Here is a 17,246-nt window from a genome sequence, read left to right on the forward strand (position 1 = left end):
AATTGAGGGATTGTGCATATAATTTACCCATTAAATTTGCTCATTTATATAAGATTGATGCTACTGGAAGTCCTTGGGTCCTGGTCCTGATGCCTCCTAGACTTGCAATAAGAGAAACGGTGAGGTGGATGGCCTACTTGGAAGGCCACTTTGATACTCAAGTTAGAGATTTTTTATTAAAAGTGTTTTCAGAGAATGTTTAAAGAGCTAGTTGAAAAGAATTACAGAGTGAGTATGCATACCCGTCTCTGGTCTTTTTGTTAGTATTTATAGGCTTTTTAGAGAAATAGCTATTACTCTGTTTGTGGAGATAATTATGGCTGAATTTTCAGGATTGTCAGCTTGAAATCAGTTTTTTGCTTGATTGCTGGAGTGATTATTGCTCGGTCCATGAAATCCAGGCTCTACTTGGCGTAGTTGCTGCTCGGTATAACTTTTGTTTGCCTTGTTGGGTGAATAAAGGTTTTTGTTCGGTCTTATTTTGTTTGGTTTTGACTCTTGACCTTCTAAATACTGTCTGGATTTTTGATTGCCACACTGGATATAATTGTGACTTTCTGATAGCCACGCTAAACACAATTTTGACTAATTGACTAAGATTTTGAGCGGGTAGTATCAAATATCATAGGTGGCTAAAGTCTACAACCTAATCTGGCGAGTGCTGAGCAAATTAAATTTTAATTCATTTTAATATGGGTTTATGTAAATAATTGAATTATTTTATACATTAAAATAACTAGCCAATTAAATATTGCTATCCAACTATTTATTTCATTTCATATACTTTCAAACGTGAGATTCCCAATAACTTAGAGATACAAATAAAGTACTGGAATAAAGTGAGAATTTGTGAATGAAAAGCAATTGGCAAATTGATGTTCTAAAAGGTAGGGAACTTAATCTGTTAGGCACATTTTCCACTTGGAAACACTGGACATTCATTGAGGTTGGATCCAGAAGCGTCCACACATAAGTAAATTTGGTAAAGCTGGCTGTTGCCTGATTCATCAACATTGCACTCTATCCATGGAATATAGCCTATTGCTGCTTGTATTGCATTCTTGATGCTGCTCAAGCTATATGTTGCCCCATTTGGCTCTATTCCTATTACATTAGTTTTTAATTTACTGTTAAATGAGAATTATTATATAATCTTGGGATAAATTTTGACAACTGTCTTTGAACTTATCTAGTTGTAATATTACAGTCTCTCAACTTAAAAATATAATATAAAACCCCATCAACTTTCAAATTTTGCATAGTAAAATCCCTCTAATCTCTAATTACCAGTTTTTCAGTTAGATGATGACCTAAACAGTTTCAGCATGGATCTTAGTCAGTATTTTTATTTTCTCTCTCAAACCATGTGTAAATTGAATTCTTTTTCTCTTTATAGATAGAATATTTTTTTATGCATAAAGAGAACAATTTTACACTTTGCAAAAGAGAAGAGAGAGAAATATTGACTAAGTACCATGCAAAAGCTATTTACATCAGTTTCTAACTAAAAAATCAGTAATTGAAAGTCAGAGAGATTTTACTGTGCAAAATTTGAAAGTTTAGGGGGTTTTATGTTACATTTTAAAGCTAAAGGACTATAGTGTTATAACTATATAAGTTCAGGGACAGTTATTGAAATTTATCTTAAATCTTGGGTACAACTACTATAAACTGGTTATATTAGAATGATTTCAACAACCTTAAATTAAATATTTGCTATGAGATTGTGCAGAATCAAGATACTACCTCTGTTCATTTTTATCTATCGCATTTGATTTTACACAGTAATTAAAGAAATAATTGTATAATCTTATTTTTATAAAAATATACTAGTAATTGATTAAATTATTCTTTATCTCGTCTAATTACTCATTTTATAAATATTTATTTGATTAAAATAGTTAATACTCCTTAATTTTCTAAATGTGATGGATAATTTTGGACAAAAAAAAACCACAAATGCGAAAGATAAAAATGGATGAAGGGAGTACTTATTATTTTAAACATATGCACATCTTAATTAACATTGCATGAATCTCATAGCAAATATTTAATTTAATACTTCGTCCCATTTCAAGTTTTTTTTTTAAAGTTTTTTGTACAAGAATTAAGAAAATGATGAAATAATCTCATTTTTATAAAAAAAAATATTAATAATTGACTCAAGTATCTTTGTATTTAATTAAGATAGAGAAAGATGATAACGAACAGATAAATGCATAGGTAATAACAATAGAAAAAGGTAAAATTAGAAAAAAAAATAACATTTTCTTATTTTTTTAAAAAAGAATAAAGTGGGATAAAAATAAATTGTTTTAAACATCACCTGAAATGTGACAGAGATAGTAGCTGTTAAGCTTTTTCTTATATAAGAACAAACAATTTATATAAATTGACATGTATTAGGATTCACCTGCATTCTTAAGAGGCTGGAGAATTACTTGCTTCTTCAAGTCAAGGGCTGCCTTGAAGTAGTCATGTTGGTCAAGAACTGACTCAGAGCATGTGCCATGCTTGTCCCATTCACGTGATGTGACCCAAAAGGCCACTTCATTGCCACTTGGGCAAGCTAGTGTTGGCCAATTCTTTTGCATACTACTTCTTAGGTCTGAAATCTATACATTAATTTGAAGAGTGGTTGTGGTATAAAGATTTCAACAATGAAATGGCCATTGGCCATTGACAACTAGTATCACTTTAAAGTAATGAAATTGCTATTGACAATTAGCATCACATAGAGGAACCTTCATGGGTAAAGTCTTGGAATTGTTTATTTTAACTTCATCAAATTAAGATTAAGGTTTTATAATGAATGAGTTTTAATTCAAAGAAGTTGTTATTAAGATTATAAGATTTCAAGCTCAAATTTCAATCGGAATTGATTATAAAAAAAAAGTAAAAAATTAAGATTTGATGAGATGTAAAATTGTAATTAGGGCTGGTGCATGAATTTGTTTTTTTACAACAAATGATATGTGAATAGGCCTGACTATCGGTTTGGTTCTGGTTCGAATCGGCCTGGAATCAGAACTGTGAAACCCCAAGATTCTGGTCCTATTCTTATTCAAATCTAATAGTTTTTTTTTAATTTTAAAATAAAAAGGCAATTTAGTCCAGAATCGTCCGATTCAATTCTAGTCCAATTCAATTTTTGTTTGAGTCAAAGATGAATTTAACTGATTCCAATTCGATTATGATGTGGTTTAAAGTGGTCTAATTCTAATCCGGGTCCGATTCTAAATGGGCCCTTGACTAGGTTTATTTGTGTGGCATGTGTGATGTTGTGAGAGACTATTCACAATTTTTTTTCTCATATATGTAGAAAAAAGAAAGGGACAAAACAAAATAACTTTGTCGGTAAAGAACTAATTTGACATATAATGATTATGTAATAAAATAATAAAGAAGAAGAAACAAACCAAAAAGCTGATTAGATTCAGCTCTTAATTGAAATTGAATCGGAATTGAATTAATTTAATTTAAAATTAAAATTAGATTAAAAATGATTACAATCATATGAACTTAAATTGAATTTGAATTGAGTTAGAATCAATTTAATTGATAAGTTCACTTTTGAGCTGAAATTAAAATTCCTTTTTTATTAAAAAAAAAAAATTTATCACCGAATTTGATCAATTGGGAAAGAAAACCATGATCGAAATTGAGGACCCTTCAATCCTAGTCCCCTTGGTCTGGAAACTATAACTAAACAGTGGCCACCTTAGGCGGAGAGAAATGGCTGAGATTATGCTTGACTCTATTTGGGATTGTGTTTAAAAAGTTGATCTAAAATCACTTAAAATAAAAAAAAAAAAATTAATATTATTAAAAAAGTAATTTAAAAAATTATTTTACTGTTTTAAGATTCTTATAATTAAGATGTCTTGTAGTTAAGAAAAGAGAGGAAAAAAAATTATAAGAGAAGGAAAAAAAAAAGGCTAATTTCTTTATTTTGTTAGAAGAAAAAAGAAAGAAGAAAAAAAAATAAAAATTGAATTCCCTTATTTTGTAAGAAAAAAAAAAACTTCCGAGGATTTATGTAGAGAATGCTTTAAGAGCATTTTGAACCATTTTATAATTAGGCGGAATAGAGTGGAAATCAATATTAATTTTTTTATTTTTCCTCTATGTCTTTTTTCCCTTTAAATTAGTTTTTAATTTATTTTATTTTAAATTTTAGTTTTATAAAATATTTTATTTTAATTCAAAATTTCAAATTAAAAGTACGCTTAATTGAAATATTTAATCAAATATATATAGCAAAATAGATTTGATGTGATAATAAATTATTATTTTACCAGTATATTTTTGTTACAGATAACAATATTGAATATAAAATTGATCTAATTGTGAAATTATATTGTAAATAATTTATCATACTATTTAACTATAAAATTATATTATACTATTCAACATAGCCATTTTTTAATATAATTTTATTTATTCAATACAAACATAATAATAATAATGTAATTTTTTTTTCACTTTTATTTCCATCCAAATATGAAAATATACAAATCATTTCTTTTTCTATGAAAAAAATTTATAAGGAAAAATAATAATTTTCCTTTCTATAAGGATTTTACTTTCTATATAATTCCACATACTTTTCATTTATTAACTTTCCTATCTACATAAAAATGAAAGCTGGGAAAGAAAAAGTAATTGGAATTATAAAGAAAAATAAAATTCCTATGGAAAGATATATTATTATTTTTCATGTTTGTAAGGAAAAATATATCACTTTTCCTTGCAAACATAAAAAATAAAAATCTTCCTTTCCATAGAAATTTTATTTCCATTATAATTTTAATAACTTTTTTTTTCCCAATTTTCATTTCTATGTAGATAGTAAAGTTAACGAATGAAAAGAGTGTGAAATTATATGGAAAGTAAAATCCCTACAGAAAGGAAAATTATTATTTGTCCTTACAAATTTTTTCCATAGGAAAAGAAAAGGAAAGAAAATGATTTGTATAAGTTTTCATGTTTTGATGAAAAGAAAAGTGATGAAAGAAAATTATTACATTTTTACTATTATAATCATATTAAATAAATAAAATTATATTTAAAAATAACTATTGGATAAAAAAAAAAGGCACAGGGGGAAAACAAAAAAAATTAACATTATTTTATTACTATTTTTGCTAAATTTGAGCAAAAAATAAAATGATTTTTCACACAAATTCTTATAATTTTTTTTCATTTCATCTTTTCCTCTTTCTTTTCCTCGATTTACAACAAACCTTAATTAAAGCTATGCACTGTAAATAGTTCATCATATAGAATCACTATACTCAATAGAGTTAAAAAAAAAAAAAAAAAAATCTGATAATAGAATAGGAAATTACCTTATTTTTATTGAAGGGATTACCATAATCACAATTTGAAGAGTAAAATTCTGATCCTTTTAATTAGGCCAAAGCCCATGAATGCCAAGATCAGCAGCAGGTTTTCCAGTGGTTGGGTAGCAGCAACTTTGCTTTGTATCACAGTATGAACCTGGCCACTGTATCACAAACAATAATTCATTTTTTTTTAATTAAAAAAAACTCGAATCAATTACGAAGTTTACCTAGGCTACCAAAAAGCTTCATCAAGATTGAACAGTAGGCTTTCATCCTCATTCAACTTTAAGAGATTATGGGCTTCTAATACTCTTTATCTAATTTCTTTTATGAGTATTTTTTTTCAGTGAGATTATGCAGTTTATAGGTGTATTTATAAGCCAAAATGGAAGGTTTTGGAGATGAGTATCTTGTCAATCTTATCAGTCTAAAAGAGAAGAAACAAACCAAAAAGCTTATTCTTTTTTCCCTTTTAATAAAAAAAAAAAAAAATCTTTTCAAGTGAGCTATGAAGGTTCAGCTCTGAATTGAAATTGAATTAAAATTGAATTAATTTAATTTAAATTTAAAATTAGATTAAAAATATTAAAATTATATTAACTTAAATTGAATTTGAATTGAGTTGGAATCATGTTGAAATTGAGCTATTACTTTCAAACCAAAATTAAAATTAAAAATAAATATATCACCCAATTTAATCAAAACTGGACTAAATTGAAAAAAAAAAAAAAAACAAAATTGAGGACCCTTCAATCCAACTGCAATCCTTTCAGTCTTGAAACCAGAACTGGTCAGTGGTCACCATAGGCAGAGAGAAATGACAAAGATTATGCTTGACTCTATTCGGGATTATTGTTAAAAAGTTGATCTAAAATTACTTTAAATAAAAAAATACTATTTTAAATATTATTAAAAAGGTACTTTAAAAAAATTATTTTACTGTTTTGAGATTCTTATAACTAAAATGTTCGCAGTTAAGAAAAGACAGTGAAAAATGGTAAGAGAAGAAAAAAAAAGTCAATTTCTTTATTTTATTGAAAAAATTAGAAAGAAAAAATAAAAATTCAATTCCCTTGTTTTTGTAAGAAGCGTACGTAAAGGAAAAGGAAAATCTTGCGAAGATTTGTGTGGAAAATACTTAAATAGCATTTTAAACCATTTTAAAATTGAGGGGGAATAGAATGAAAGGTAATATTAATTTTTTTGTCTATTCTTCTTCTATGCACTTTTTCGTACAAATTAATTCTTAATCTTATTTTATTGTAATTTTATAAAATATTGTAACTATAAGGTTGGGAATTACACTTCAAATTGTGAATCTGGTAATCCCTTTAATCAAAATAAGGTAACTCCCTATTCTATTATCAGAATTTTTTTTAATTTTATTGAGTATATTGATTCATTATGAATAGTATCACAGTGCACACTTTTTTGTTATAAAATTTTTATGTTTTTTTATATTTAACTTATTCACTTATTATAATTATTAGGGCATTATAGGAGTCTATTTGACATTATTGTTTGAGCTTATATTGAGAAAAATATTATAAAAATTTTATAACAAAAAAAGTGTGCATTGTAATATTGTTCATCATGATGAATCAATATACTCAATAAAATTGCAGAAAAAAAAAAAGAAAGAAAAAGAAGAAAATCTGATAATAGAATAGGGAGTTACCTTATTTTGATTGAAGGGTTGCTAGAATCACAATTTAAAGGGTAATTCCGATCCTTGTGATTAGGCCAAAGCCCATGAATGACAAAATCAGCGGGGGTAAATTTTAACAACCATCCTTGAACTTATATAGTTGTAACACTACAGTCCTTCAATTTAAAATGTAACATAAAATCCCCTCAACTTTTAAATTTTGCATAGTAAAATCCCTCCAACCTCTAATCACTGGTTTTCCAGTTAGACGTTGACCTGGACAATTCCAGTGTAATGCTTAGTCATCATTTCTCTTTCCTCTCTCAAGCCATGTGTAAATTGAATCATTGTATTCTCTATAGAGAAAATAATTTTTCATGTGTAGAGAGAATAATTTTACACTTTGCATAAAAAAGGAAAGAAAAATATTGACTAAGTATCACGCTGGATCTGTTCACACCAGCATCTAATTAAAAAATCAGTAATTGAAAGTTAGAGGGATTTTACTGTACAAAATTTAAAAATTGAGGGGGTTTTATGTTACATTTTAAAGTTGAAGGACTATAATGTTACAACCATATAAGTTCAGGGATAGTTGTTAAAATTTATCCAATCAGCAGCGGGTTTTTCAGTGATTAGGTAGTAGCAACTTTGCTTTGTATCACAGTATGAACTTGGCCACTATATCACAAACAATCATTTCACTTAGAAAAATAAATTATGAAGCTTAACTATTAACTGATTAGTTTAACTGGTGAACAAAGTAGAAGAAATCAAAATCTTGTGAAGCACATAGGAGAGATAGGTAGAGGGTGTTGCAAGGATTTTGCGATCGCCAGGCATCTCATCAGAGTGGAAAGTGAGGAGTCGCCATTTTAATTTTAAGGGAAAATTAAAGAAAACCATTTATTATTTAAAAAAATTTTGAAAAGAATGTTTACCACTTCTAATCCAAAGGTTCAGGATTCGGAGTCCGTATACGTGTAGAGAAGGTGTTAGGCACTCCACAGTCATCCCTAAATAGGGCAGATAGATTTAATAATGTGCTCATACAAATAATTTTAATGGAGTTTAAATCATAATATTAGTTCCCAGTATTTGTTCAAAAAGGGCATAAATATGGGAACACATAAATACCTTACTAGTAAGTCAAGTAAAATGATTTTAACAATGAATTTTGACTATATTTTATTTATTATAAAATGGCAAAAGGTAACCAATTTTATATTGATTTTGAAATAAAAGTATAAGAATGTGAAATAAGCTTTCAAATATGATTATTGATGAATTTCCTAGAGAAAAACAAAATTTTTGAAGAAGACCTAAGTGGTAAATTTGCAGTCAAATGAGATTAAATCTAAAATCCTTTACTAAAAATTTAATTTTCTAAAATTTAAGTTGTATGCAAAATAAAAGCGGACATTAAATAATTTACCAACAAAAAATTATGTTTTGCTTAAACTAAAAGAGGTGTATGCTGAAGATGGAATCATTTTGCCAAAAGTGAAAGCCATTTTAGAAAATAAGAGGAAATTTTAATTTTTCGAAGCATAATTCATTTATCAATCAAGAAATTAAATTAATATAGGTTAGGACTTCCATTCATTTTAATCAGTATCCCGATTAAAAGGAACGTGTTAATTAATACCTAAAGAGTTTGACCCATTAGCAGGTATCCTTACTTAATAAGATAAAAGTCTCATCGTCGGCACTAATTAACCACAATCTTAATCTTTATTAATTTAATTAAAAGTTATCAATAAGTTAAGCATAATTTAAATGTCATAGAGAAGAGATTGGATTAATACAAATCAAAATTTGCATTCTTTTAATCAGTACTCCGATTAAAATAAATGTGTTAATTTAATGCCTAAAGAGTTTGATCAATTAGCAGGTATTTCCACCAAACCAAATCAAAGTCTCATCATTGATATTAATTTAACCATAATCTTAATTTTTATTAATTCAAATAAATTTATTATTTACCAGTTTTGTTAAAAAAACATACTTTTATTAGTTCAATTATTTAGCAATCGTACCCTTTGTAAACCATGACTTAAACTTTTTTAACAATTATAGAAATAAAATTAAATTAATATTGGTCAAGGTTTTCATTCTTTTAACTAGTACCCCAATTAAAAGAATGTATCAATTAATGCCTAAAGAGTTTAATACACTCGTAGATACCCCACTAAATAGAATCAAGATCTCATCATTGGCACTAATTAATCCATATCTTAACCTTTATTAATTTAATTAAACTACAAAACACTCACCATAGGTAGTCCGTACATTTTACTGTTTCGACGATTAATTTCTGTTCGGACAGTAAAAAATGTCTGAAACTACACCTAAACTATAGTGAGGAGGCATAAATTGAAGAAATAAATGTTAAGAAAATATAGGAAAAATTTAGAGAATTTATTAATTGGTATAAAATAATAAAAATAACCCGATGAGTACCATGAAGGGCATTTTGGTCATTTCACCCCTAGAGGTGAATTTTGACCTCAATGTCAAATTAAAAATTAGGAAATAAAATAATTAACATAAATTAAATTTATGAATTTGAATTTGAAAAATGAGAAGAGAAAGAAGAAGAAAAGAAAAGAAAAGAAAAGGAAAGAAAAGAAAAGAAAGGAAACAGATTTATGAAATTTAAAAACAATAAAGTACACATAAATGTATATATATAAGTACCCACAAGAGACAAAACCCCACCAACCATCTTCTTCTTCCTCTTCTCTCTCTCTCCTTGCGTCTCCCTTGGTCTCTCCCTCCCCGCCATTGTTATCAAGCTTAAAGCTTGATTTCCTCTTCATTTACCCATCAAAACCCATAGCTTTCTTCACAAATAATTCTCCCCACTCCATAAGGAAGCTTTAGATACCCATTTGAAGAAGAGAAGTTGAAGTTTGCAAGTTGGGTCACAAGGTAAGTGCAAAAATACCACTCCCTCTCTTCTTTAAATCTTGTAAGAATGATGAGATGAGTGAGTATTCCATGAAAATGAAAACAAATAAAAAGGAATTGAAGAACCCTAATTTTGGCAGGCATGAATCTTGTGAGGTTTGCTATTTTTAAATGATGAAAAATGGTTCCATAAGGATGTTTAAATAGTTGATATGATAAGAAGTGTAAAAGAGTTGAGTTTGTGTAAATTGGGTGATTAGAATTAGGGTTTATGTATATGATGTGGGGACTTTATGTAAATGCTTGAAATTGACTTGGTTGATGTAACACCCTAGGCAAATCCCACATCGGCAAAACACGGGAGAGATGCTGAGTTTATAAGTTGGTGGTTCATAACCCCTAGAGACGCATTTTAAAACCGTGAGGGCTTTGGCCCAGAGCAGACAATATCACCAGTGGGCCAGGCCATTACATTTGTGGTATCAGAGCCATTACATATTGTTTGCTCTGGGCCGAAGCCCTGACGATTTTAAAACGCATCACTAGGGGTTACGAACCACCAACTTATAAACCCAGCATCTCTCCCGTGTTTTGCCGATGTGGGATTTGCCTAGGGTGTTACGATCCACCCCCCTTATGGGACTCAGCGTCCTTGCTGAGGTTTGCCCCACCATCGCCCAAGGTTGCATGAGGAGTGGCTCTGATACCACAAATGTAATGGCCCGGCCCACTAGTGATATTGTCCGCTCTAGGCCGAAGCCCTCACGATTTTAAAACGAGTCACTAGGGGTTACGAACCGCCAACTTATAAACCCAGCATCTCTCCCGTGTTTTGTTGATGTGGGATTTACCTAGGGTGTTACAGTTGAGTTGAGATTGTTGCTTATAGAAGTGCTATGCATGCCAATTGAAGTAAGGAAGATGGAGGAAATTAAAATTGGGAGTGCTTATTTTTTGCAGGTTTTAGGACTCATGAGTCCAGCATGAGTTTTGAACTATAACTAAAAATATGTGACTCCAATTGGTATGAGGCCAATTGGAGGTGAAACTAGACCTAAAATAGCCAATTTTCCATGAAGAAACCATGCCTAAATTCTGTCTAAAACTTGACCTAAATACTGCCCAAATCCGGATTATCCTGCACCAAACCTAGAAAATGACCAAATGAACAGTACGTGTTCATTTGGTCATAACTCTCTCTATACTGGTCCAAATAACCTAAAATTTACATCAATGGAACGCTTAGACATAGGGCTACACTTTTCATGAAGACCACTTGACCCAGTTTTGCCTTTAACCAAATCAAATTGTTAGCAAAATTTCAGTCACTAAAATTGCCAACCTAGAAAATGATCAAATGAATAGTACATGTTCATTTAGTCATAACTCTCTCTATACTAGTCCAAATGACCTAAAATTTACATCAATGGAAAGCTTAGACATAGGGCTAAACTTTTCATGAAGACCACTTGACCCAGTTTTACATTTAACCAAATCAAATTGTTAGCACAAGTTGAGTCACTAAAATTGCCAACCTAGAAATTGTCCAAAATACTGTTCCTTTGGTATGCTTGACCAGTTTTGGCAAAAATTTCGTAACTTGGTCTCCAAAGCTGTAAATTGAGTGAAACTAGTGCCAAAAGTTTTATAAGACATAGCACAACAATTTTTATGTTTTGACCAAGCTCTAGAAACCATTGCATCCTAGGGAAAATATTAGCCAAAGTTAAGAATTGAAATCTGGAAAATGTTAAGTGGAACCCAGAATGCCATTTGATACCCGTGTGTTCATTTGGCCATAACTCCCACTAAGAAATTCCATTTGAGATGTGCCAATATGATCTGGAAACATGATACCTAGGGCTACAACATTGATTTAGACACCTTTGCCAAATTCTAAGTGTAAAGACCCTAAAAAGAGGGTCAAACATACTGCCCTGAAGTTTGGTTATTGCCTTTATAGGATTGAGAGTCTAGGTTAATACATTGACTATAACTTACTATACCAAGCTTGAAAAATTATAAAATTGTACCTGGGTGTCCCTAAGACATAGAAGAACATATCTTGTGAAGGAACCTAAGTCTAAAAATGACCATAAAATGATCAAATGACTGGTCAAAGTTTATTGACCAGGAATTATAAATTCTGGACAGCTTAGAGGCAAAGGGACTAGTTATGGTATTTTGACCATAACTTGAGTTCTATAACCCCAAATTCAGTGAATCAAAAACTGAATTGCAACTTTAAACATAGAGGAGCATTTGTTATGAAGGAAGTGTGACCAAATAGACATCCTAACCTAGTCAAATTCCTAGATAAAGATAACACATCAAAATGAACCTAAAGAAAGGTTCATGGGAAAAATGCTATACATGGTGATTAAAATACTCATAAGGCTAATTAAATATTAAAAATGATATGAATATGTAAATTGGGACTAATGTCCTATTAATATGAAATTAATGGTACCACTGAATAGTACCAGAAAATAGTAACAGTGAATAGTGTTAAAATAATTAAAAATATTTAAATTGCCCATAGCATACCTAGACTTATTTATTTAGTTTGGATAAATTGGTATACCGATTAGGGACTATAGATAGCAGTACTGCCTACCGAGAAAAATCATGAACTGACAAAATATGTCTGGTATGATTATTCTATAGGCTATATGCCTAATTACTGGCTATTGTGCCTACTTTATTTCTGGATTTACAAGCCTGACAGCGGGTCTCATGCCTGACAGCTGACCTCATGCCTGACAGACATATACTAGATAGACATATAGTTGTCTAACCAGTATACATTCATGCATCCAGCTTTTATAATTTGTTATAGGTTTCTTGGGCACTGATAAAAATTAATTGAGACTTAAAATATAATAAGTAATTATAAAAGATCCCGATAATGTTAATTGCTTTCAAAGAGCAATAAAAATGTAAAAGACCTAGAAATTATGATTTGCATATATTATTTCAATTATTAAATTATTGTTATTATAAATTATGCACCACTAATTATTATGCTTAGCGCGTTAGTTTTTCATTGCGTAGGTACTGAAGATCAGTCCCATCAGCCACAGCAGCCGTAACAGCAGCACCAGTAGTGCACTGACAGAGCTTTGACTAGATCTGCCACTGTCCAGAGTCACCTCACTTGTCTTTTGTATTTTGGTAGGGCCCATATATAAACTAGTATTTTAGTTCATTATGTCTAGTCATGATGTATTTCATTTTGGACTTGTAATTAAACTTTGAGATTGAAATGAAAACTTGTAATTTATTATCTATCAATTTCTATATGAATGCAATAGATGATACTTCATTTTTAGATCTCATAAATAATTGTAAATGATATGATACAAGAGAATATGATATGGAAATATGTGAGATGACTATGAATATGTAACAGGTAATAGTGGAACCCACCGGATGCTAATAAAATAGAGGAGGCTCTGTCCAGGTTTCCACAGAAATAAGATATAAAAAAAAAAAATTCCACACATGAAATACAAAATTTAAATGATATTAAATGTTTACAATGGACATGATAAGACAAGATAGGGTGCTCCGGCACCGAATGTGGCACTTCTTGCTCGGCTATACAGTAGACAGGTAAGGGGCGTTACATGTACTTTCACAATTAAATGTAATTTAATAACAAAAGAATTAATACATATCAAATCAAATATAATATACTTACAAATTTACCGAAATTTCGGTAGAGTTTTTCCTAAAAAAAAAAGGACATTTCTCAAATTTTAACAAAATACAACCTGCACAAAATTGTTATCCTTACCTGCACATTTATTCATGCATCTTCTACCTCAACAAGAAAATCACATTAAAATAAAAATAAAATAAAGAAATTCGACTAGGGGTGGATTTTGGTTTTAGATAAAATCTTACCTTGGTGAACTTATTTTCTATTCCTTCTAACCGACCATTTGTTTACTTTGGAATTCATAGCACTAAAAGCACAATGAATAGAAGAACTTCAAAAAAAAAAAATTTGTTTGATAATTAAAATAATAATAACTTAAGGGGTATCTCCTTATTTAAGTAATTAAAGAGTACCCTCTTCAACTACTAAAAAAAGATATTTTATATAGAAAGGACTTATTAATTTTTATCAATTTAGATGATTCAAGGTGTCTTTCCTATTTGAGTGGCTCAAAGGAAAAAAACTATAAAATTATTTGGCCCAAATAATTTAATAATAATTTGAGGGCATCTCCCAATTAAGTGGCTTAGAGAGTACCCCTTTAACTACTAAAAAAAGATATTTTAATAGAAATATTTTATTTTACTTAATAAATTAGGAACTATTTAAGGAGCATCCCCCTATTTAAGTAGTTAAGGGGTACCCCTTTTACTACTAACACAATATATATATATATATATATAAAATTTGATTTAAATAATTTTAATAATTAATAACAAGTAAAGGGGCATACCCCATTTAAATAGTTTAAGGGTATCCCTTTAACTACTAAAAAAATTTGTATATAAAAATATTATTTGATTTAAATAATTTTTTTTTAAACTTCAATATTTTTCCTTTTTGAATCACATCAAATTTTTGGCTTTCAAGAAATTACATAAATTCACACGATAAATACATTCACACCGTCAAATGGATAGTCACACATCATAAATCTTATTGTTTTGAGATTGTTATAAATCTTATTGTTTTGAGATTGTTATAATTAAAATGTTTTGCAGTTGGAAAAAGAAAGAGAAAAATAGTAAGAGAAGGAAAAAAAAAAAAGTCAAATTCTTTATTTTGTTGGAAGAAAAAAGGAAAAAAGAAAAAATAAAATTTAATTCCCTTGTTTTGTAAGAAAGGAAAAAAAAAAAAAAAGGAAAATTTTGCAAGTCTTTGTGGAAGATACTTAAATAGCATTTTGAAACATTCTAAAATTGGGGGAACAAAGTGAAAAGCAATATTTTTTTTTCTATTTTTCTTCTATGCCCTTTTCCCCTACAAATTAATTTTTAATTTTATTTTAGTATAATTTGATAAAATATTGTGATTACAACGATGAGAATTACCCTTCAAATTGTGATTCTGGTAACCCCTTCAATCAAAATAATTTAAATCCTTATTCTATTATCAGACTTTTAATTTTTTTTTTTTTAACTTTATTGAGTATATTGATTCATTACGATGAACTATTTATGGTGCATCACTTTTTTGTTATAAAATTTTTATGTTTTGTTATTTTTTACATTTAATTTATTCACTTAATGATTATTGTAGGAGTTTATTTGACATTATTATTTGAGCTTATATTGAGAAAAACACTATCTAAAAAAATTAATATTTACTAAGAATCTTTAACTAAGGTATATTTTGTATTGAGTAAAAGGGAGAGGAAAATGATAGGGGAGGAAAAAAAAAAAAAAGGAAAAGATAATTCTCTTATTTTGTTGGAAGGAAAAAGGAAGAAGGAAAAATTAAAAATCCATTCTGTCCTATTTTGTAAGAAGGAAAATTGAAAAGAAAAAAATTTATTTGAATTTGTATGAAAAGTCATTTTATTTTCCATCCCAATTGAACGAAAAATAGTGGAAAAAAGTTTTAATTTTTTTTATTGTTCCTCTATACGCTTTTTTCCTCAAATAATTATTTTTTAATATAATTTTATTTATTCAATATGGGCATAGTTGTAAAATATAATAATTTTTTCTTCTCACTTTTTTTTCATACAAACATAGAAAATAAATAAATGACTTCATTTCCTTCTTTTTCCTATGGAAAAGATTTTCCTTATAAATATGGAAAATAATAATTTTCATTTCGATAGGGATTTTATTTTCCTTATAATTCTCGTCACTTTTACTTCCCCAACTTTGATTTCTGTGCAAATAGGAAACTTAAGGAAGAAAAAGTGAGTGGGATTATATGGAAAGTAAAATCCATATAGAAAGGAAAGAAAATAAAAGGAAAAGAAGTGATTTTTCATGTTTTGATGGAAAGAAAAGTAAGAAAAGAAAAGTATTACATTTTTACAGTTATACTTATATTGGATAAATAAAATTATATTAAAGAATGATTATTGGAGGAAAAAAGGGCATAGAGAGAAAACAGAAAAAATTAGTATTGCTTTCCACTATTTTCTGCTCAATTTGGGCAAAAAATAAAATAGCTTTCCAAACAAATTCAAATAAGTTTTCTTCTTTTCATATTTTCCTTCTTACAAAATAAATGCAATTTTAATTTCTCCTTCTTCATTTTTCCTTCCAACAAAATAAGAGAATCGTCTTCCTTTTTTTTTCTCTTCCCCTATAATTTTCCTCTCCCTTTTACTCAATACAAAATATAACTTAATTAAAGATTCTTAATAAATATTAATTTTTTAGATAAGGTTTTTTTTTCTCAGTATGAGCTCAAACAATAATATCAAATAGACTCTTATAATGCCATAATGATTATAATAAGTGAATAAATTAAATATAAAAAATAACCAAACGTAAAAATTTTATAACAAAAAAGTGATGCACTTTAATATTGTTCATCATAGTGAATCAATACACTCAATAAAGTTTAAAGAAAAAAAAATCTAATAATAGAATAGGGAGTTACCTTAGTTTGATTGAAAAGATTACCAGAACTACAACTTGGTGGATAATTCCCATCCTTGCAATTAGGCCAAAGACCATGAATGCCAAAATCAGCAGCAGGTTTTCTAGTGGTTGGGTAGCAGCAACTTTGCTTTGTATCACAATATGAATAATTTAAAAAAAAAAAAGAAAAAACTCAAATCAATTATGAAGCTTAACTATTAATTGATTAATTTACCTGTTGAACAAAGTAGAAGAAATCAAAATTTTGTGATGCACAAAGGAGAGATAGGTAGAGGGTTGCCAAAAGCTTCATTAAGATTAAACTATAGGCTTTCATCCTCATTCAACTTTCAGAGATTATGGGTTTCTAATATTCTAATCTTTTTTTTTTTTTGTGAGATTATGCTATTTACAACTATATTTATAGGCCAAAATGGAAGGTTCTATAAATGAGTATCGATCTGTCAATCTTATCAGTCTACATTATCCATAGCATTGTTTAACAATTTCCTTATTATTGGCATATGTCAGCTGTCCCTCCTTCTCTACATGAGTTTTCATTTTTTTTTTCCTTTCCTTCTTTAGCCATCATGATCATAATTGACCTTAATCTTGATCCTTGCCCAGATTCATTTTTGTATTAGATCAAAATGTTGTTGCATCTCTAGCCGCCTATTAATAGGCCAAAATGGAAGGGTTTTTTTATAATACTCTTTATCTAATACTCTTATCTAATTTCTTTTATAAGGGTTTTTTTTTTCAATGAG

General features: G+C 28.8%; 1 pseudogene; it reads right to left on the reverse strand.

Annotated features, from left to right (window-relative positions):
- Nucleotides 1-880: 880 nt before the first annotated feature.
- Nucleotides 881-16,816, reverse strand: LOC110651228 (extracellular ribonuclease LE-like; annotated as a pseudogene).
- Nucleotides 16,817-17,246: the final 430 nt, after the last annotated feature.

Source organism: Hevea brasiliensis, chromosome 9 (genome assembly GCF_030052815.1).
Source record: "Hevea brasiliensis isolate MT/VB/25A 57/8 chromosome 9, ASM3005281v1, whole genome shotgun sequence".
In the NCBI taxonomy this organism is placed as follows: Eukaryota; Viridiplantae; Streptophyta; class Magnoliopsida; order Malpighiales; family Euphorbiaceae; genus Hevea; species Hevea brasiliensis.